Source organism: Globicephala melas, chromosome 14 (assembly GCF_963455315.2).
Source record: "Globicephala melas chromosome 14, mGloMel1.2, whole genome shotgun sequence".
NCBI classification, from domain to species: Eukaryota; Metazoa; Chordata; class Mammalia; order Artiodactyla; family Delphinidae; genus Globicephala; species Globicephala melas.
The window spans coordinates 80233823-80258597 of record NC_083327.1 but is presented as its reverse complement, the minus strand read 5'-3'; positions in this window follow the sequence as shown (position 1 = coordinate 80258597).

The window sequence follows — 24775 nt, the reverse complement described above, 5'->3', positions numbered from 1 at the left end:
TATTGTAAGGGAAGAGGTAAGGCTATTACTGTTCGCAGATTATATGATTAGATACTTGGAAAATTAAAGAGGATCAACTAAGAACAAAACCTACTAGAAATTATAAGAAAACAAGCTGAGCTAGAATGGTGTAAAATTAATACACAGAAATCAAAAGGCTCCACACATACTAACACGAGTCAGAACATACAGTGAAAGAAAACACTCCACGTACATTAGCCACAAACAGATAAAATATCTAGGAATAAACTTAACCAAACCAATTTGACACAAATTTTTAAATGTTCCTGCAGGACAACGAAGTAGAGTTGAATAAACACAGAAGAATTTACAATATTCTTAGTAAGATTCAAAGTCATAAAATATGTCAAGTTTTCCTATGTTAATTTATGAACTTAAGGTGATGGTAATAAAGGAACCAACAGAAAGTTTTTTAATTTTTTTTGGGGGGGAGCTGTTTTTGCTGCTTGCTGAAACCAAATGAACTGAATCTGAAGGTCATATTTCAAAAGCTGTAAACAAATAGGAATGAGAACCACGGAAAAGGGAGCAGAGAGGGAGAACGAGCCCCGCTGATTGTAAGCCATGCTCAGTCCAGGGACGGGTTGGTCCTGAAGCATGAATAGGCAGCAAACCAACAGAGCAGAACCGGGAGCCCAAGAACAGAGGCAAATGCACACAGGACTTCAGGGTATGAAGGTGGCATTTCACAGCAGTGGGGATTCTAAGGGTAATTCAGTAAATGGCATTGGTTATAAATGAGTGGCCATCTGGGGAGAAAAAGGTGGAACCATATCTCAAATATATGCCAGGATAAATTCTAGATGGATCAAAGATTTAAATGCGGGAAGTGAAAGAATCAAATTTCTAGGACAAATAAGGAAAAATTCATATATAATCTCAGAGTAGGAGAGGCCTTTATAACATGACTTAAAATCCAGAAGGCGGGGAGGGAGGTCTTCCCCGGTGGCGCAGTGGTTAAGAATCCGCCTGCCAGTGCAGGGAACACGGGTTCGAGCCCTGGTCCGGGAAGATCCCACATGCCGCGGAGCAGCTAGGCCCGTGCGCCACAGCTGCTGAGCCTGCGCTCTGGAGCCCGTGAGCCACGACTGCTGAAGCCCGCGCGACTAGAGCCCGTGCTCTGCAGCAAGAGAGGCCAGCACAGCGAAAGGCCTGGGTGAAGCAACGAAGACCCAGTGCAGCCAGAAATAAATAAATAAATTTATAAAAACCAAAAAAATCCAAAAGGCGTAAAAGAGAACAAATTAAAACCGTCAAAATCAAAAATGTCTCTATGAATAAAACACCATAAACAAAATCAAAGGACAAATGACAAACTTGGAAAAATATTTGCATCTTATGTAACAGAAAAAGGGCTAATTTCCATAATAAATACATTTCCTGTAAATCAATAAGGAAAAGAGCAAAATTCAATTTTAAAGTGTGCAAATGATATGATCATAGAAAAAGGATAACAAATGGCCTTTAAACTTTTGAAAACATGCTCAAACTCACTCATTTTTTAAAACTACACTAAGACACTATTTCTCCCATCAGGTGGGCAAAACTCTAAAAGTTTAATAACACACACGTTGGTAAGGCTGTTGGGAAACCAGTGATTCATTCATTTTTGTTGGAAGTGAAAACTGATATGACCCCTATGGAAGCCAGTTTGACAATAATTGTTAAAATTGCAAGTGCATAAGTCATTTTCCTAACCAGTTCTCCTTCTAGGAATGTACTCTGTAGATAAGTTCTCAGGTATGAAAAATTATATCTGGATGAGGATATTTTCTTTAGCATTATTTATAATAACATCAATGCGTTTGGTTAGAGAATAATTAAATTATGAATAGTTAAATTACGGCATAGCCATACAGCTATGAAAATTTCTATGCAGCTGTAAAAAAGAAATGAGAAAGCTCTTCGGCTATTGATACAAAAAGATCTCCAAGATATATGGATTGGAAAAAAGCAACATGTAACAGGTCAATGTGTATAGTATGCTGTAATTTATCTTTAAAAAAAAGGAATTAATAATAGTAGTTTAACATATTGGTGGTGGGGAATGGCCAAGAATAAGTAGAAGACATTTCAATAATACATTTCTATATTTTCGGTGCTTGAATGGTGTATTGCCTATTTAAATATTATATATAAAATAATAATAGCTAATGTTCAATGCTTTACTACGTGCCAAACACATTTAAATGACCTGAGAAATATCTGTCTGGGGTTGGTGTTTTAACATTTGGATACAGTTGGAAAAGTAGGTCAAGGACAGATTTTGGATGGCCTTGAGTGTTCCCTAAACTAGGATTCAAAGTGAAATAGTGGGAGACTATTCATCAAGACTTCTGATGAAAGTGTATTTAAGGTGATTACCCGTCAGGATTACTAGGATGGCTTGGAGGAAGGGCAATTTGAGGCAGTACAGCTATTTTCTGAGGTTACTACCTAAATATTAGGAAGCAATTACACTTGGTCAACAGGAAATCAGGCAGAGAAGCAGCTGTGGGAATGGGGAGGGACAAAGTTTCCAGACAATTAAGGGTGGACAGTGAATGATCACTGGGGTGGGGGCGGGTGGGCACTGCAGGAGGACAGAACCGGATGAGTGAGGGTAGGAATAATCATGGTGTGGGCAAGAAACAGTGAAGACCCCAGTCCTGGGAGGATGGCCAGGGGTTAAATGGTGTAAGTCTGCACAGACGGCTGCCTGCGTTAAAATCTTGAATCTTGAATCTACCACCAAGCCATTCAACCTTCGACAAATTACTTAATCTCTGTGCCTGCATTTTCCCATCTGCAAAATGGAAATAACAATACCACCTAGTCCACAGGGTTGATAGAAGGACTTGATGAGATAATATCTATAAATTACTTTACAGTACCCAAAACACATCTGGTGCTCAATAAATGCTAGCTGTCTCTGTGAACATAAAATGTAGATTTTTTTTCCCATAAACTCATTTGTTATATTATTTGTTTTCCATAAACTCAAGTAAAGAACGCTATATAATTTCAGATTCACAGGGAAAAATTTTAAACTTCTCAAACAATGTGATTACTTTTCTATTTGGGCAACAAATGCTTTTCAGAAATGTAACCTATGCAGTTCAAGCCCTTCGTGTACATAGTTAAGTATCAGAAATCATGAAAGGCGATCATTTAACTTCCATCTCACTCTCTTTATCCTCTTCTTCTGGAACTTCAACTATGCATATGTTGGCCTTTTTGATGCTGTCCCACACATCCCTGAGGGCTCTCGAGGATTTTTTTTACTCTCTTCTCCTTCCCCTTGTCTTCTCTCTTGACAATAGGCCACATTTTCCTGATTCCTCTTATCTTGAATAGTTTGGGATTATAACCTGGACATTGTGAATGTTATGTAGTCAAGACTGAATTCTGTTGTGTTCATCCCAAGACTGTTTATATTTCATCTTAACAGGCAAGTGACTTGGTTAGATTCAAACTGCAAGCTCTGTCTCACCTGTGGTGGGTGGTAATTCAGATCTCAGTTACGCTGTCCCTCAGGATCCTTGAGGGATTGGTTCCAGGATCCCCGCTCCCTACACCAAAACCCCTGGATGCTCATGGCCCTTAGTTGGCCCTCCTTTTCTCAGGGTATAACCCACAGATAACCAACTGTGCTCTAGACCTTAACTGCCAGCTGCCCTTAGTCTGCCTTGTGCAGAATTAAAACACAGAATTTAGGTCACCTCTTTTCTGGGTGATCCCTCACTCTCTCATGGCCCTGATTGCCCCAGGCTCCACCTTGATTCCTCAGGCCAGAAATATGACAGATTTTCTATTGTAGTTTTAGCCACTCACATACCCTTTTTGACCATGTCCCATCCTCCGGTCAAAGCTGATGCCAGGAAACACACACCCTCCTCCAACATTCAACTCCCCTCTGCCTGCTTTTGTTCACTCTCCAGATCCCTTCATTGATTTTTGTGGTTTCTCTGGAGTTTATAGTTGTAATTTGTGGGAGGTTTGGTCTATTAGGCGCCCACTCCACTGTACCGCTGGGCATACGTCTTCTCCACTGTGTATGCAATACCTAGTAAAGAGCTCTCAGCCTTGGGCTGGTATCCCTAACAACCCCCCACCCCAGTAGGCTTATTGAAAGGATAAGATGTGATCATATCTTGGAAAATTCTTCTGGTGTGTTAAGTGTAAAGTATAGGAGGCATTTAGACATATGTAAAAATTGACCAGTTTCCAAAACTGCAAATACAACCCAAACAAACATTAAGAAAAATATTTTAGAGAGGGCAGACAGCAGAAGCAAGAAGAACTACAATCCTGCAGCTTACGGAACAAAAACCACATTCACAGAAAGATAGACAAGATGAAAAGGCAGAGGGCTATGTACCAGATGAAGGAACAAGATAAAACCCCAGAAAAACAACTAAATGAAGTGGAGATAGGCAACCTTCCAGAGAAAGAATTCAGAATAATGATAGTGAAGATGATCCAGGACCTCGGAAAAAGAATGGAGGCAAAGATCGAGAAGATGCAAGGAATGTTTAACAAAGACCTAGAAGAATAAAAGAACAAACAAACAGAGATGAACAATACAATAACTGAAATGAAAAATACACTAGAAGGAACCAATAGCAGAATAACTGAGGCAGATGAACGGATAAGGGACCTGGAAGACAGAATGGTGGAATTCACTGCAGCAGAACAGAATAAAGAAAAAAGAATGAAAAGATATGAAGACAGCCTAAAAGACCTCTGGGACAACATTAAACACAACAACATTTGCATTATAGGGGTCCCAGAAGGAGAAGAGAAAGAAAAAGAACCCGAGAAAATATCTGAAGAGATTATAGATGAAACTTCCCTAACATGGGAAAGGAAATAGCCACCCAAGTCCAGGAAGAGCAGGAAGTCCCATATAGGATAAACCCAAGGAGAAACACACCGATACACATAGTAATCAAATTGGCAAAAATTAAGACAAAGAAAAATTATTGAAAGCAGCAAGGGAAAAATGACAAATAACATACAAGGGAACTCCCATAAGGTTAACAGCTGATTTCTCAGCAGAAACTCTACAAGCCAGAAGGGAGTGACATGATATACTTAAAGTGATGACAGGGAAGAACCTACAGTCAAGATTACCCTACCCGGCAAGGATCTCATTCAGATTCGATGGAGAAATCAAAAGCTTTACAAACAAGCAAAAGCTAAGAGAAGTCAGCACCACCAAACCAGCTCTACAACAAATGCTAAAGAAACTTCTTTAAGTGGGAAACACAAGAGAAGAAAAGGACCTACAAAAACAAACCCAAAACAATTAAGAAAATGGTTATAGGAACATACATATTGATAATTACCTTAAACGTGAATGGATTAAATGCTCCAACCAAAAGACACAGGCTTGCTGAATGGATACAAAAGCAAGACCCATATATATGCTGTCTACAAGAGACCCACTTCAGACCTAGGGACACATACAGACTGAAAGTGAGGGGATGGAAAAAGATATTCCATGCAAATAGAAATCAAAAGAAAGCTGGAGTAGCAATACTCATATGAGATAGAATAGACTTTAAAGAATGTTATAAGAGACAAGGAAGGACACTACATAATGATCAAGGGATCAATCCAAGAAGAAGATACAACAATTTTAAAAATATATACACCCAACATTGGAGCACCTCAATACATAAGGCAACTGCTAACAGGTATAAAAGAGGAAATCGACAGTAACACAGTAATAGGGGGGCACTTTAACACCTCACTTACAACAATGGACAGATCATCCAAAATGAAAATAAATAAGGAAACAGAAGCTTTAAATGACACAATAGACCAGATAGATTTAATAGATATTTATAGGACATTCTATCCAAAAACAGATCACACTTTCTTCTCAACTGTGCATGGAACATTCTCCAGGATAGATCATATCTTGGGTCACAATTCAAGCCTCAGTAAATTTAAGAAAGTTGAAATCATATCAAGCATCTTTTCGGACCACAACACTATGAGATTAGAAATGAATTACAGGGAATAAAACGTAAAAAACACAAACACATGGAGGCTAAACAATTCGTTGCTAAATAACCAAGAGATCACTGAAGAAATCAAAGAGGAAATCAAAAAACACCTAGAGACAAATGACAATGAAAACATGACAATCCAAAACCTATGGGATACAGCAAAAGCAGTTCTAAGAGGAAAGTTTATAGCTATACAAGCCTACCTCAAGAACAAGAAAAATCTCAAATAAATAAGCTAACCTTACACCTAAAGGAACTAGAGAAAGAAGAACAAACAAAACCCAAAGTTAGCAGAAGGAAAGAAATCATAAAGATCAGAGCAGAAATAAATGAAACAGAAACAAAGAAGACAATAGCAAAGATCAATAAAACTAAAAGTTGGATCTTTGAGAAGATAAACAAAATTGATAAACCATTAGCCAGACTCATCAAGAAAAAGAGGGAGAGGACTCAAATCAATAAAATTAGAAATGAAAAAGAAGTTACAACAGACACCGCAGAAATACAAAGCATCCTAAAACACTACTACAAGCAACTCTATGCCAATAAAATGGACAACCTGGAAGAAATGGATAAATTCTTAGAAAGGCATAACCTTTCAAGACTGAACCAGGAAGAAACAGAAAATATGAACAGACCAATCACAAGTAATGAAATTCAAACTGTGATTAAAAATCTTCCAACAAACAAAAGTCCAGGACCAGATGGCTTCACAGGTGAATTCTCTCAAACCTTTAGAGAAGAGCTAACACCCATCCTTCTCAAACTCTTCCAAAAAATTGCAGAAGAAGGAACACTTCCAAACTCATTCTATGAGGCCACCATCACCCTGATACCAAAACCAGACAAAGACACTACAAAAAAAGAAAATTACAGACCAATATGACTCATGAATATAGATGCAAAAATCCTCAACAAAATACTAGCAAACACAATCCAGCAACACATTAAAAGGATCATACACCATGATCAAGTGGGATTTATCCCAGGGTTGCAAGGATTCTTCAATATACGCAAATCAATCAATGTGATACACCATATTAACAAATTGAAGAATAAAAACTATATGATCATCTTGATAGATGCAGAAAAAGCTTTTGACAAAATTCAACACCCATTTATGATCAAAACTCTCCAGAAAGTGGGCATAGAGGGAACCTACCTCAACATAATAAAGGCCATATACGACAAACCCACAGCAAACATCATTCTCAATGGTGAAAAACTGAAAGCATTTCCTCTAAGATGAGGAACAAGACAAGGATGTCCACTCTCACCACTATTATTCAACATAGTTTTGGAAGTCCTAGCCACGGCAATCAGAGAAGAAAAAGAAATAAAAGGAATCAAATTGGAAAAGAAGTAAAACTGTCACTCTTTGCCGATGACATGATACTATACATAGAGAATCCTAAAGATGCCACCAGAAAACTACTAGAGCTAATCAATGAATTTGGTAAAGTAGCAGGATACAAAATTAGTGCACAGAAATCTCTTGCATTCCTATACATTAATGATGAAAAATCTGAAAGAGAAATTAAGGAAACACTCCCATTTACCATTGTAACAAAAAGAATAAAATACCTAGGAATAAACCTACCTAGGGAGACAAAAGACCTGTATGCAGAAAACTATAAGACACTGATGAAAGAAATTAAAGATGATATAAACAGATGGAGAGAGATACCATGTTCTTGGACTGGAAGAATCAATATTGTGAAAATGACTATACTACCCAAAGCAATCTACAGATTCAATGCAATCTCTATCAAATTACCAATGGCATTTTTTACAGAACTAGAACAAAAAAATCTTAAAATTTGTCTGGAGACACAAAAGACCCCGAATAGCCAAAGCAGTCTTGAGGAAAAAAAACGGAGCTGGAGGAATCAGACTCCCTGACTTCAGACTACAAAACTACAGTAATCAAGACAATATGGTACTGGCACAAAAACAGAAACATAGATCAATGGAACAAGATACAAAGCTCAGGGGTAAACCCACGCACCTATGGTCAACTAATCTTGACAAAGGAGGCAAGGATATACAATGGAGAAAAGACAGTCTCTTCAATAAGTGGTGCCAGGAAAACTGGACAGCTACATGTAAAGAATGAAATTAGAACACCCCCTAACACCATACACAAAAGTAAACTCAAAATGGATTAGAGACCTAAATGTAAGGCCAGACACTATAAAACTCTTAGAGGAAAACATAGGAAGAACACTCTTTGACATAAATCACAGCAAGATCTTTTTTGATCCACCTCCTAGAGTAATGGAAATAAAAACAGAAATAAACAAATGGGACCTAATGAAATGGAAAAGCTTTTGCACAGCAAAGGAAACCATAAACAAAACAAAAAGACAACCCTCAGAATGGGAGAAAATATTTGCAAATGAATCAACGGGCAAAGGATTAATCTCCAAAATATATAAACAGCTCATGCAGCTCGATATTAAAAAAACAAAGAACCCAATCCAAAAATGGGTAGAAGACCTAAACAGACATTTCTCCAAAGAAGACATACTGATGGCCAAGAAGCACATGAAAAGCTGCTCAACAACACTAATTATTAGAGAAATGCAAATCAAAACTACAATGAGGTATCACCACACAACAGTTAGAATGGGCATCATCAGAAAATCTACAAACAACAAATGCTGGAGAGGGTGTGGAGAAAAGGGAACCAACCCTCTTGCACTGCTGGTGGGAATGTAAACTGATACAGCCACTGTGGAGAACAGTATGGAGGTTCCTTAAAAAACTAAAAATAAAATTACCATATGACCCAGTAATCCCACTACTGGGCATATACCCAGAGAAAACCACAATTCAAAAAGACACATGTACACCTATGTTCATTGCAGCACTATGTACAATAGCCAGGTCATGGAAGCAACTTAAATGCCCATCGACAGATGAATGGATAAAGAAGATGTGGTACATATATACAATGGAATATTACTCAGCCATAAAAAAAGAACAAAATTGGGTCATTTGTAGAGACGTGAATGGACCTAGAGACTGTCATACAGGGTGAAGTAAGTCAGAAAGAGAAAAACAAATATCGTATATTAACGCATATATGTGGAACCTAGAAAAATGGTACAGATGATCCGGTTTGCAGGGTAGAAGTTGAGACACAGATGTAGAGAACAAACGTATGGACACCAAGTGGGGAAAGTGGTGGGGGGGGGGTGGGGGGGTGTGATGAATTGGGAGATTGGGATTGACATGTGTACACTGATGTATATAAAATGGATGACTAATAAGAACCTGCTGTATAAAAAAAAAGTGATCAAATGTATTCTATTGGAAAGAAGCAAAAATAGACCATGTTTACTGTCTAAATTATATAATAATTTAATGATATTTAGCATCTATTGCAGATGTATTTATTATTGCAGATTGTATTTGCTTTATAAGTGTCTTTGCTTTGGTAATCAAAAAAATTTTTTTAAATAAAAAAAAGAATACAAGTTCAGAATTGTTATAACTTCTCGATGAATTGAATCTTTAATCATTTTATAATGTCCTTAACGCTGCTTTTTCTTGATGTTATTTTGTATAATATTAACAGTGTCAATATCAGCTTTATTTTGGTTAATATTTTCTTGGTATATATCTTCTATTTTTTTCTTTCCATGTTTTCTTTTTTTAGTTTTAGGAAAGTATGAAAAAAAAGAAAAAAGAAAGAAAAATATTTTAAAGTCTTAAGGAACCAGAAACATGTCAAGTGGGGGCTCTCTCTGTAGAGTGACAGAGAAGTCACCTGGGCATTTCATTCGTGAGCCCAATTATTTTTATCTGTGAATTTGCAGCAAAAAGTGATGGGGTTTTCATTGTATTGGAAATAAGAAAAAGTGTAGCTCATTTCTGGCAGACTTGTAGGTAACATGACACTTGAATTGCATGCACTTAGTTGCTAAGAAAAATTTTATACAGTGAGGTTTATATGTCTAAATCCTGAAAGGTACAGCAGACATCTGCAGGCCTCAGAACACAATGAGATGCACATGATCTAAATGTATTCCTTCCAGGATTATTAATTATAAAATTCAATAACTCCTTTAAAGACAGGAATTGTGTGTTCAACAAACATTCCAGCAGAGCCAAGAAGCAAAGCAATCTGTAAAACTGGGCATATGGCCCCAAAAGAGATTCCTTCTCTCAAATTGCTAAACTGATGTTGCTAAACTTAGCAGCTCTTGCCTAAGAATTTTCACAGGTGTTCATTTGCATGTGTGCAGTTCCTCTTGTTACATCATTTTTTAAACAAATTGTTTGAGTCATGTTTCAGATCTAATTTGTGAACATTGGTATCTGACTATGCAACCCCATAGCAGAGATAGTCATTTTTCAAATTTTCCGGCCATTCTTAGAGATCAAAGAGTTAGAAATTAGGCAAAATTTAAACTACAGTCTACTGTAGTCTATAGTAGACTGTATCATCAAATGCCCAGGCTTTAAAAATGTCATCTTATTTAATATCCTTGCCTCTGTTGATGAAAAAATTTTGCCTGACATATCATTATACAAAGGATGTTGTGGCCATCAAGCCAGTAGCCACTGCAGCTGCCCCCAGCTGTGCACCCTGAAGGGATTCAGGCTGGAGAAAAGCAGGATACTGGTCCTAAGGTACCTATCAAAGGAAGGATTTCAATAAGCCCAGACTCCTGCATCTTCCCATATATAGAAAAGCACGTTTTCTTTAATTAACAGTAATCTTTTGATGCTCTGAATACCTGGTCTTTCTTGCAAAAACTCCTCTATATCCTGGCTCCTCCCTTACCTCTTGGGAGCCATCCCTTAGAGCGATCTGAGAGGCTGTCTTCCGGACCGAAATGCTCAGTTTTGTGCTTAATTTTGTGCTGTTTTTTGCTCGACGCCTCAGGTGTGCTCCCCCTGCAACTGATACAGCGAGCAGTGATGGGAAGCCTCACCTTCCAAACCTCACTTCATCGTGTTTATCAAAACCTTCACATTCCTCTCTCCTGCCTGGCCCACCAGAGGTGGCCTCTTTGTTCTTGGAGTCCCCTCCATCGCCACTGTCGTTACCCGCTCATGGGGCCCCTCATGGCCCTGCCACAAAGCATCGCAGGTGAGGCTCTCCACCATCTGACCCTGCCTCTTTCTCCAGCCCACGGCTCCAGGCGCCCCTGCACCGCTTGCCGTCACCCCACCTACCCCTCCCACATGCGTGCAAAGCTGATTCATGCCTGTGCCTTTGTTCACTCCGGCTCCTCTGCCTGCGCTCTACACCGTCCACCCTCCTCACCTCCTCAGCTGTGCAGACACTTTCTCGTCTCAAGAATCACCTCTGCCATGAAGCCCTCGCTGAGCCCGCCTCCTTTCTGATGTAAAACTGATCCTTCCTCTTCTGTACCCCACATTTTAAAGTCCTTATTGTTGTCACGTTACTCTCCCCCATGTAGACCGTAACTTCTCTGAGGGCAAAAACGGGTTGCGTTTCTCTTTGTATTCCCCGTCCTAAAACCTTCCTGGCATGTGTTATAATGTTCGTTACATGTTTGTTGAGTTAATGAAAGAACAAACAAATAAATGAATGGGAAAACTTTAATTCAACCAGGAAAATCTAACAGTGGTTCCTTACACATAATTTATCTGCTTACATCTTAGTAGAATTTCTCCAAACCATAATCACTCATCTTTCTACAACTTCCTTCAACATTCATCAACTTCAAGGGCTCCATGATTTAATCCTTTTCCTTTGATCCTTCTTTTCTGCTATATTCTAGATCCCAAACTCTTTGGAAGGAGATTTAAGACATTATCTTGCTTTTCCTTTAAGCATTTACTTAGCTCCTTCTTGGTGCCAGGGGACTAGATGGGAAAGGTTTTTAAAAAATTTTTACCTCTGTCTCATTTAATTCTCACAACTTTGTGGGTGAATATTAATATCTATGCTTTATAGATGAGAAAATTTAGTAACTTGCCCCATAATGAAGTCGGCATTTGAACATGGATACTCTGAAGACGCGCTCTTTTTCTCCATACCAGCATAGGGGTTGAGGACCATACTCGAGGCTGGATACTGGTTTTATGTTCTTTCTGAAATAAATCTGTAATAGAGCTTCACAGACCTGAAATATTTTTAAAGCAACAGAGTAGTTCCTGGCTTTAAATTAAAATCATATATGTGCAAAAGTAATTTTATTATGCAAGTCCATTTTTCCTGTGTTTTGAAACAGCAAGACACCGTGGCACAGTGGGTGCAAAAGGAGGGTACTGGAGGGGCTGCCCCAAGGAAAGATGTACAGACTCATGGGCCTTATCACAATCTGCCAAATTCATTTCCCAAAATGTATTCAGGTCTCAGCTCCTGTGACAAAAATAACTCTTAATTTTAAGAATAGGAAGAGTGAGGGGATTTTCATATCTTCTTACAAGAAATTTCCATCCACTGGCTTTAAATTGTACTTTTTATTCAAAAGCACAACATGTTTTCATATTTAAAGCTTCCTGGGAAGATGAGAGCCATTTTCTCACACTCTGAGTCATGGTTTTACTCTGACTAGGTGAACAGCATCCTCAAACTCTTACTAGACAGAGCCACTGAAACCTTTTAGATCAAAAGGAAATGATCAGTAAATAGCTCCTCCAATTTTCAGTTCTGCTGTAGGAAATGGAAAAGCAGAAGCTACAATGCTAAATATTAGCATCAGATTCAAGTAACAACTTTGCAGAAGAACAAGGATTAATCCGAAACTTGGGCTCTTTTAAGCCAGACCCAGGTAGTGAGGGGCCTTCTGTCATTCTGGAGAAAAAGGATGCAAACTTACAAATACAAATTTTAAAATGAATACAAATATTTATATAGAGAAACAAATCACACATTATAAATTTAATGTTCATATTAGATAAATTTAATGAAGCAGTGGTTTGTTTGACAATAAAATCCCCCCTCAAATATTAGTATTTTGATTAACAACCTCTAGACACATTTCATTAATGCTCCTTTTTCTGCATACACTTTTTAATCACTTTTTTTAACATCTTTATTGAAGTATAATTGCTTTATAAGAAAGTGAATCAGCTATACATATACTTATATCCCCATATCTCCTCCCTCTTGTGTCTCCCTCCCGCCCTCCCTATCTCACCCCTCTAGGTGGTCACAAAGCACCAAGATGATCTCTCTGTGTTATGCGGCTGCTTCCCACTAGCTATCTATTTTACATTTGGTAGTGTATATATGTCCATGCCACTCTCTCAGTTCGTCCCAGCTTACCCTTCCCCCTCCCCATGTCAAGTTCATTCTCTATGTCTGCAGTCTTTATTCCTGTCCTGCCCCTAGGTTCTTCAGAATATATATTTTTTAAGATTCCACATATATGTGTTAGCATATGGTATTTGCTTTTCTCTTTCTGACTTACTTCACTCTGTATGAGAGACTCTCAGTCTATCCACCTCACTACAAATAACTCAATTTCGTTTCTTTTTATGGCTGAGTAATATTCCATTGTATATATGTGCCACATCTTCTTTATCCATTCATCTGTTGATGGACACTTAGGTTGCTTCCATGTCCTGGCTATTGTAAATAGAGCTGCAATGAACACTGTGGTACATGACTCTTTTCGAATTATGGTTTTCTCAGGGTATATGTCCAGTAGTGGGATTGCCAGGTCATATGGTAATTCTATTTTTAGTTTTTGAAGGAACCTCCATACTGTTCTCCACAGTGGCTGTATCAATTTACATTCCCACCAACAGTGCAGGAGGGTTTCCTTTTCTCCACACCCTCTCCAGCATTTATTGTTTGTAGATTTTTTGATGATGGCCATTCTGACTGGTGTGAGGTGATACCTCATTGTAGTTTTTTAATCACTTTTTAATAAGATTTTTTCCGCATACCCTTTTAAATCACTTCTTCCTATAAAGATTTTGTAACATTTTGTGTAGAAATAATAAAACTTATATCTGATTTTTTTTAGCTTACTTGATTCAAATGGTGTTCTCGTCAACATTAATAGTTTAGAATAATTTTTTCAGCTTCTCAACTCATTATTGTAATGTCATTTAAATTTTTAAGACTGTTGTGAAACTTGGAGAAATTTCTATCAAGTTTCTTTCATATAGAAGCTGTAAAATCTGGAAATTTTTTCCACAGGCAACTTTCTGGCTCCATGTATCTCAAACCCTTTTTCTCCTCCAGTGCCCACATACTGCATCAGTGCTAGGCTCTGTAAAAAGTGTTCTTACATGTGTTTTTTAAACATATGAAATATATATTTTAAAATTTGTTTATTTTTGGCTGCACTGGGTCTCCGTTGCAGTGTGCGGACTTCTCATTGCAGTGGTGCAAGTGCTTAGTCGCTCTGCGGCCTGTGGGATCTTCCTGAATCAGGGCTTGAACCCGTGTCCCCTGCATTGGCAGGCGTATTCTTAGCCACTGCGCCACCAGGAAAGCCCCTTATATGTGTTCTTATTCGTCTCAAAAGCTGGGTGAGTAGGCACAGTGGCCAGTGGGAATACCTCTGCAAGGCCCTTGTATCCCAGGTTAGCTATTAACAGCTTACATATTCAAGGAGGTGGCTGCAAACCACATAAATACATCTCACTGAGCCCAAATTAAATGTATCCATAAGTCAACTTTCCCTTAGCCCAGGCCCCAAATCCCCATGGCCACTCCAAGGCCATCCAAGTGGCTGGGGTCGGGGCAGAGGGGCAGAGCGGAAGGAGGCCGCAGTCCTAACTGATTGCAGTTAAAACACCTTTTGCAGGTTTTTTCAAAGCCACATGACCATTTGATCCATTTTTGACCTTGACCGTTCCCAAAGCCTTAGGAGGGAGCTGGGTAAGTAGAGACTATTAGCTCAAGCGGCCTCTGCTTCACAGTAAAAGCCACCTCTAGGCTCCCTAGCTTTTCACGCACTTAGTCTCCCACTAACTATCAGGGAAAATCATGCATGAGCTCTTAAATTACTTCAGTCTTCCACCCACCCCCATAATCACAGTCATGGAGGTTGTCAGTTAAACTGTAGAGAGTGAAGGCGAAGCTTATGAGGCATCAGGTTAGGTGATTTCAGATGTGTTCGTTCATTGACCTCTCACAGCAACACTGAGAAATAGTCCTCCCATGTTCAGATTAGGAAACAGGCTCAGAATTACTAAGTAGCAGAGCAGGACCCAGGGTCATCTCCCTGAAGTCCTTACTCTTTCTACTTTCAATGGCTGCTTCCTGCGGTCTCTTTTCCCTCCCGTAATAAAATGACACACACTTATGATAGAAAACACTTTCAGGATAGAGAAGTAGAAGGAATTTTAAAAAAAGTTACCTATAGTTGCATTACCCAGATACAACCAAAGTATATTTCCATGTTTTATGGAATCTAGAAATTGAAATTATTATATTAAATAAATCTATTTCCCTCACTTTTAAAGAAACATATGTTCCTTGTCAAAAATATGAAAAATATTGAAAAATATAAAGAAACTAAAAACCATCTGCGTTAGTTTTCTAGGGCTGCTGTAACAAATCGATTGGCTTAAATACCAGGAGTTTATTGTCTCATAGTTGCGGAGGCTAGAAGTCCAAGATCATGGTGTTCATGGTGTTGCTCAGGTTGGTTCCTTCTGGGGGCTGTGAAGGCGTCTATTCCAGTCCTCTCCCCGAGCTTCCGGTAGCTCCCTGGAAGTCTCTGGCATCCCCTGGCTTGTAGCAGCACCATACCAATCTCTGTCTTTAGCTTCACAGGGTTTCTCCCTGTGTGTGGGGGTGGGGGGTGGGGGTGGGGGTTGTGTTCAAACTCCCCTTCTTAAAAGGACCCCAATCATGTTGGACTAGGAGCCCACCCCACTCCAGTATGACATCATTCTAAATAAACTAATTGCATCTGCAAAGACCCTATTTCTAAAGTACTGAAGGTTAGGACTTTAACAGATGAATTCGTGGGGAGACACAATTCAACCCATAGCACCATTCCAAAACCTGTGAGCCAAAGAAAACCAATGTTAGCAATTTATTATCAGGTAGTTTCTAAAATAGAGCTACAAATTTTTTGACACTCCTCCCACTGAAAGTGGGATCTACGTCCCCTTTCCTTGAGTCTCGGCAAGTTAGCAACTATTTTGCTCAGTGGTCCTAGTATTCAAGTCATCACAACCCAGGCACCAGACAGGAGAGTGGAAGAGCTTCCAGATGTTTCCAGCCCCTAGCTGTCAAGTCATCTCCAGTTTGAGTCTTACTAGCTGAGGTCCCAGGCCTCACGGAGTAAAGACAAACCATCCCCACTGCATCCTGTTCCAATTTCTGACCCACAAAATCTGGGAGCATGAGACAATGGTTATTACTGAAGCCACTCATTTCTGGGGGAACTAGCTACACAGCAATAGTAACTAGAAATGTTATGATTTTCAGGTTTTTTTCTGTGCCTTTAAGAATATCTGTCTTACTGAAATGAGTCACTAACTTCCTTGATCAAAAAGAAATGATAAATTGTATATCTGCTTCTGAGATTTTCTGTAAGAAACAGAAAAAGAAATAAGCTACATTTCTAAACGTCAGCATCATATGTATATAATGAACATGCTGGTTCTAACAATAGGTAACACAGGGACATTCACAAGTCCCAGATGAGATAAGGCGAAGATTCAGGACTCAACGGCTGCTAATACACAGTTTACTAGTCTTGCCCAATTAAAAGAACCGCAAGCTCTTGGACATGAAAGTGATCAATAAGCTACATGACTCTGTTCTGAGGAAAGGGGAGTGTTTAGTTCTTCTCGACATTGTATCTCAACCAGGTAAGTAGCTAAGGCAATATTAGCAGACGTTGGAAACGAAATCAGTTTTAAGCGGTCATCAAACATGACATTCCTTCTGAAACAAGGGGTAAAGCATGCGAGGCAAGAAATACATTTTCTGGGGCTTCCCTGGTGGCGCAGTGGTTGAGAGTCCGCCTGCCGATGCAGGGGACGCGGGTTCGTGCCCCGGTCTGGGAAGATCCCACATGCCGCGGAGCGGCTGGGCCCGTGAGCCATGGCCGCTGAGCCTGCGCGTCCGGAGCCTGTGCTCCGCAACGGGAGAGGCCACAACAGTGAGAGGCCCGCGTACCGCAAAAAAAAAAAAAAAAAAAAAAAAAAAAAAAATTCTGGGACCTGAGAGTTGCCTCAGGAGGAATAGCTCAGGGAAGTTCTGCAGGCCAAGCTTCACCCTCAGTCCCCAGAACCGACCAGACCACATGGAGGTCAACCAAGTAGCTGTATTTTGGTCCAAAATGAGTAAGGTTGGTCTCATAAGTCCTTGTGAATCATAATTTCCTCATTACCGAGTTCTTCATTTTGACTGCTCTTTTGTGAGTATTTTTTAATGAGGGACAGGAATGGTCTATGGTGCAAGGCTTTGCAAGTCTGAAAGTAAATGCTATTGCCTTGAAAAATAATGTAATTTTTGAGGGTGAGGTTGTTCCCAACATTTTCCCTGAAAACTCTATTAGATGTTGTTAAATTGTCTTCTGATCTTGTTGCAGAAAAGCCTACGGTCAGTGGGATTTTCATTCTTGCAAGGTAATTTGCTTCTTCTTGCCTGGATGCTCGTAAGATCTGTTTTCTATATCCCTGTAGTATAAAAATGTTGCCATTAGTTTTTCTTGGATTGTGGACAGCCATCTTGATCTGTGTATTCAAGTACTTTTTCAACTCAGGGAACACTTGTTAAATTACATGTTTCATTGTTACTTCTATGGTCCCATAGGAATATGAGTTTTAGGTTGAATTGTTATCTGCTCTCCTATATATCAATACCTATCATCTCCCATGCTGGGTCAATATTTTAATCCTTTCCTCTAGTTCTGAGAACATTTCTCAGGATGGTTCTTTAAATCACTCATTTGACGTTCAACAACATTCTCCATAATGTGGATTTGAATTCTGTAACTGCAGGTTTAATCTCCTTTTAATCATATATTTTTAATACCCCCTGCCTCATATTCTGATTCAGACACGTTGAGCTCTCAGATCCTCAAGATTCTAGGCATTCTCTCACCTCTTGGGCTTCACACCTGGTATTCTTTCCCCCTCATTTCATCTGGCAAACTCCTACAATTTCATTCGGCCTGATCTCCAGCATCATGTCACACAGGAAGCCTGCCACGACCCCCAGCATGGGTTAGGGGTCCTCGTGCTTCTATTGCACCCTGTCCCACCCTGTTATCACTCATATCACACAGGATTGGAAGTTTCTGTTCCCCTGGTTACCCCACTAGAGTCGTGAGGGCAAGAACCATGGCAATTTTATTCATCATCCTAATCTCAGCCCCCAGCACAATCCCTGGCATTCAGAAAGTATTTCTGCCTATAATATCACCCCCTTTCAATCGCATCTAATTGTCTTTCAAGCACTCTTTTTCTTGTGGCTTCCTGCTTTTATTCATGGGTGGTGCCAATGTCTTTAGGGATGCCAAACTGTCTCACTTCTAGAGATGCATCTTCCTCTGACTGCCCAAATACATACTTCCTTTCCCCTGTCTGACAGCACTTTTTCCAGAAGCTCCATGTTTCTCCTCTTCCTCCTCTTACCTTCCAGCAAGGGAATAAATCCAGACTTGGTGCTTTGCCAACAAACAGCATCATAACTGCCCCCCGGCCTCACTCGCTGTTTACCTGGGTGCCTTTTAAATCTCCTTCTCAAGCTGAAACAGACTGCTATGCACAACTTCTACCCCCTGCGCCTTGCTTACATCTACTGCGCTCTTCTAAACAGAAATGGACAAATCCTATCACTGCTGCCACAGATATGTAGCTAGTACTTGGAAGAAATTCCCACTTCATTCAATGCCATTTTAAACCAAGAGTCCCCAACCCTGTCCTTTTAAAACAAATCTCAGGGACAAGGATGTTATAATTTTGGGAAATATCCTTGAATACAGTTTAGAAGACCTAGTTATGCTCTATGTTGTATCAGAGTTTCTTATAGAGATCTAAATATTTAACAGTATTCATAAACAGCTGGGGCATATATACAATAAAGCACAATTCTACCAATGTTGTCAATGTTTGGGTGAGCTGTATGGAGAGCAGGGAGACACCAGTCTCCCAGGAAAGGGAATGGTCTTTGCTTTTGAGATGTTTCCCTCAAAACAGGGGACTTAAGTGCTAGTGTCTGCATTTCCTGGATTTCAGTATAATCTCAGGGCTGGGAAGAGAGATTCCATCCATTCAATATAAGAAAGTTTATAAAACTTGCTTCTGCTTCTGCCAAGGGAATTCAGCTCAGAATTTATTTTCAGATAAAATCTCATGGATAACTAAAGTGACTTCTGATTAATTAATGCATATGCAGGGAAAAAATTCAGTAATAGTTCTTAAGATTTTTTGGTTAAAAGGAATTGGCATACTTGGGGGGGTTTAAAAGAAATTAAATACATCATACATGACTAGCAAATACACCTCATAAAATTGTGATACATATGTTCCTGAAGAGTTATGTAAAAATAGGTTTTAATTAACATATATTCCAGATCAGAATGCCTTTTAAAAGAATACCATTCTGAAATGTTTAAAATGAAGATTTCTTTTTAAAAAATTATACCTCTTTTTTTGGTAATTTAAAAAAAAATTTTGCTTTCTTTAAATTAGGTACATTGATCCCGTTATCTTAACTCTTTATAATATGAACTTATTGAAGATAATAAAGACTGTCTAACTTTTTAAAATAAAGACATGCAGACCCAAAGATACTAGACTGTTTCAGAACATTTGGTTTTTATTTTTTTTTAATTTGAAAGTCAGTATTGACAGTGGCTTTCATAAATTTGAAATTCACATTCTCTTCACCAAAATCAAGGTAATTTATAGCATCTACTTCTTCAGCTCTGTCTTCTCAACCTACGGGATGTTGTCATGTGGATGTCCCACAACCTTTGTAATATCAACATGTTCCCTATTAGGTGGAGGAAGCAAGCTGGAACCAAAGAGATAAAGACATCGTACAGAAGGAAAGAGGAAAGTAGGGGTGTCCACGTTGCTGTCATTCAAATCCCTGATTCCAGTGACGCCCGAAGCCCTCCCATCCCCGCAGCGCTGCCATTCCGGAAGTCACGTGAACCGCCCTTAGAAACATCAAAACATACCCTGCTTGCCAAGCAAGTTCAAACTGGGTTTCTACCACTTGGCATCAAGAGTCTTCACTAATATAACGGCCTAACGTTATACCTTCATTGCTATAAAGTTGGGCATAAATGATTTTTATAAAAATTGTTTTAAATCTTGTATTTACATTGCACTTCACCATTTTCTAAGCACCTCTGTTATACACATCTCTTTTGACGTGTAAAAATAATTGGGTGAGATGGGTAAAGGAGCCTCTACTCTGTTATTTTAAAATAATAATGAAAGATAAAAAAAATCAATAAGACAAAGAATCATTTAAATTTTGCCTGAGGTCACACAGCTAGTGAGCGCAAAACTGGAGTTGCACCCCAGTCTTCTCTCAATCCAGTGCTCTAAGTCCAGAATCCTGGCCCTCTGATACCCAGCCTCATGTTCAATGTGTCCCTTTAGGCCTGTGCACAGATGTTGAATATTCTAGAGAGACTGGTTCTTGAAAGGAAACCTTTCCCCAGTGTAAACAACTACCTTCTAATTGGCCTATTTTGTAAATGTGATTTTTTTTTAAAAAAAAAACAGTATTTCCTTAATACCAGGTATGCTTGTGCTGCAATAATTTTACTTACCAGAAGATAATAAAGAATTAGTGACACCTTGTGGCAAAAACACATTAATTTGTGAGCTACTACCATCCATTTTCAGTTGAGAGACTTGTCCAAAGGCCTTATACCCTTCACTAAGTAGTTAAGACAATAGCAAAACTTCTGGAGAGAGTAATCTATGGTTGTAGACTCTGCTTCTCACAACTAAAACTGTCCTCCCCTTGTTCCACTTGGGCTCAGTTCCCACCACTTCACGGAAACTGCTATTTTTGTCAAGTTCACAGACAACTTCCATGTTGGCAAACCCAACGGTTACTTCTCAGTTCTCATCTTACTTAACTTCTCATATTTGACCAGGCTGACCCCACCGGTCCTGAAACTTCTGGTTTCAGCAAGACCGCACTGTTTCTTTTTAACTTCTAAAGTCTCCAAAGCCTCTACATGTTCATGAGTACCAAATTCTTATCTCTAGCCCCAACCTTTCCACCAAACTCCAGGCTCACATCTCTAGCCTACTCCCGTGATACATCCATTTGATGCCCAAAGCATTTCAGAATGAACATGCCCAAAACAGAACTCCTGATTTCCTACTCCTTCCACCCAGTCGGCTGCGTCTCTGTAAATGACATGATTATCACGTCATTTTGCTCAAGCCAAAAACTTAGCAGTCACCCTTTGCTCCTTTATTCCTCCCCTCCATCTAATCCATCAGTAAATTACCTAAATTCATTCTCCAAAGTATCCCAAATGCACCCCTTCTCTCCACCTTCCTTGCCATCACCCTGACTCAAGCCACACCCTCTCTCTAACCTGCAACGCCTTCCTGACTCATTTCGTACCCTTACCTCTTACAATCCTTTCTTCACAGAGCGATGGGTGACCTTTGTACCCGTTAACTCAGATCGGGTCATCCCCCCACCTTAAAACCTCTGAACAGCTCCCCATAATCCAAAGTCCTCCCCCATCCTACAAGGCCCTAACGGGCTTTGACTCCTCACTACCTCTAAAAACTCACTGCCAAGCTCTCTTCCGCCTTCAGGACGGGACCGTGCACCAGCTCCTCCCCTCTGCCTGTGCTGCTGTCCCCCAAACTCCATGTGGTTGCTTCCTTCTTATGTCATACGGGTCTCGAGGTAAGTATTACCTCCTCAGGCCTTGTCTTAGAGCTAATCTAAAGCAGCTGCTCAGGCACTCCTTACATAACACCCTGCTTTGTTTCCATTGCAGCTTTTATCATTCCCCCCAAATTTTCTTCTTTCTTTCTTTTTTGGTTTACTTGCCTGTTATCTGCCTCTACCTATCCCTAGCTCCCACTAAAGTGCCTGGTACAAGGAAGTTGCTTGATGTGTCTTGAATTAAGAACTGTCATAAGTTCTCTCTTGCATTCTCTTACCTATGCTCAGAAAATTTCAGAAACCACAGCCATTCACTCATTTTTTAAAAACTCTAAAAGGATAAGATGCTTCCTTTTCTTTTCCTTGGAAAAACTATACATCTGTGCTATTCATTCATTCATTCACGCATTCACTCAACAAACTATTATAGACAAACATTACAAATAGGATACAATCCCTACCCTCAAGGAATTCATGGCCTAGTTGTGGAGGCAAACATGTCAACACATCATTATGAATATCACTTGATAAGTAAAAGATAGAAATTGCTTGAGGACTATGGAGAGTCTAACAATATTTGAGACTGGAAAAACAGGCAGTAACCAGACAGTGAAGGCTCAGCATGTTTAAGGAGTTTGAACTCATAGGGCAAAGTGGTGACAGAAATATTTGAGGAGGGAACTAGCACGGTCAGAGTTGCACTTCAGATAGACCATTCTCTGATTGCACAGAAGATACAACTTAGGCTGTATGGGTCTCGTCAAAGGCTGGTAAGAATAGTAAGAATGCAAAGAAGAGGACTCAGAATCAAGAAGCATTTAGGAGGTAAAATGGGCACGGCTTGGTGATTATTTGGGAGATACATATATATATATATATGAGAGAGAGAGAGATACACAGCAAAAGAGGTGGAGGGATGGGAAGAGAACAACCACTGTAAGCTGATATGTTAGTGCACAGGTTCTAGAGTCAGACAGATAAGGGTTTAAATCTTGGTTCGGTCACTTACTTGCTGTATGACATTAACATCCTTAAGCTTCAATTTCCTTGTAAGTTAAATAGAAACAATATGACAACTAACCTCAAAGGATCATTGTATGAAATCACGTATGCAAAGTGCTTAGCATAGCGCCTGCTATATCAGAAACCTCCATGAATTGTTAAGGGGTTTTAAAATTACAGATCCTCCTCGACTTACAATGGGGTTATGTCTCAAGAAACCCATCGTAAGTTGAAAATATCATAAGTCGAAAATGCATAACCTAACAAACATCACAGCTTATCCTAGCCTACCTTAAACGTGCTCAGAACATTTACATTAGCCTACGGTTGGGCAAAACCATCTAACACAAAGCCTATTTTAAAATAAAGTATTGAAAACTTCATGTAATTTGTGGAGCACCTTACTGGAAGTAAAAAACAGAATGGCTGTAACTGTATCAGTTGTTGACTCTCCTATCATGCCTTACGGGGAGCTGTGGGTCACTGTCTCTGCCCAGCATCATGAGAGAGGATGGTCCCACATACTGCTAGCCTGGGAAGAGATCTAAATTCAAAGTAAGGTTTCTACTGGATGCTATTGCTTTCACAACATTGTAAAGCCAAAAAATCATAAGTCGAACCACTGTCATTGGGGACCATCTGTATTACCAATCTACCTGAACCTGTGATCATATACCTACTTTTTCTCCAATGCTATGGATGAACTGTCCATGCTTCTAGACAAGGCCAATCCCTCTACTTGTGGGTAAGAGCCCATCCCTTCTTGCCTACATCCTTACATCCATTCCCTCTCTCTCCTACATCATCCATTCTGCCCTCTCTACTGAATCACTCCTTTAAATAAACACATATACAGTTAATTCTCCCATTAAAAAATAGAAAACCTTCTCTTGACCCAACTTCCTTTTAGCTACCACCTTAGTTCCTTCTTTTCCTTTGTGGCAAACCTCCTCGAGTCACAAATTTCTCTCCTCCCATTCTCTTCTGAATCCATTATAACTGACCTTTCTTCTCCATAACTCTACTGAAGGTGTGCTTTCCCAGATCACCTCTATGTTGCTAGATCCAATGTTCACAACTTGCTTAACTTCTGAATAGGATCAGACATCGCTGACTACTCCCTTCTCCTTGAAACACTTTCATCACTCGACTCCCAGGTGACCAAACTGCCTGCAATTTCCTCCATCTCTCTGATCACCTTTTTCAGTCTCCTTTGCTTATTCCTTAACTTTCCAACCTCTAAATGTGCTCAAGGCTCATCTCTCTTTACTCCCTTGATAACCTCATCAAGCCTCATGGCTTTAAATGCCACCTATACGCTATTGAGTCAAAAATCCACATCTCTACTCTGGACCAATCCCCTGAAACCCTAGACTCCCACATCCAACTCCTACTCAACATCTCTACATTCAGATGACTAACACGTCTCTCAAGCTTAATGTGCCCAAAACTGAGCTTCCAATGCTGCCCCCGCAATCTGCTCCTTCCCAGTGTTCCCTGTATCAGTAAACGGAAACTTCATTCTTGGCATAACTTCTAGCTATGACTTAGTAGCTTGAATCAAACCAACACTTCTATAGGAATTAGGAATATCTGTTGTTGAAAAGAAAAATAAAACCAAAGGATAAGAGTAAAACAAAAACCAAGAAAAGCTGAAAAAACAAAACAAAACAAAAACCACACAGGCGATTTGAAGGCACTGGAGAGTAACCAAGCCAGTGAGGACATAAGGGATTGGGATCCCAGGGAGAAGAAAAATACATAGTGATAGAGAACTTCTCCATTGCTTTTTCTCCTGGGGCATTTACTGAGTTTCTGAGCACAGCACTTAGTGCAAGCAGAAAGCAGTGACCCAGAAGTGTCAGGAGTCTTTCAGATCTGGGAAGGTAAAAGCTAGAGTTGAGAACTTTAGACAGGTCTTGAAGGGACAAGACCCCAGAGATAGGGGGACCACAGAGAA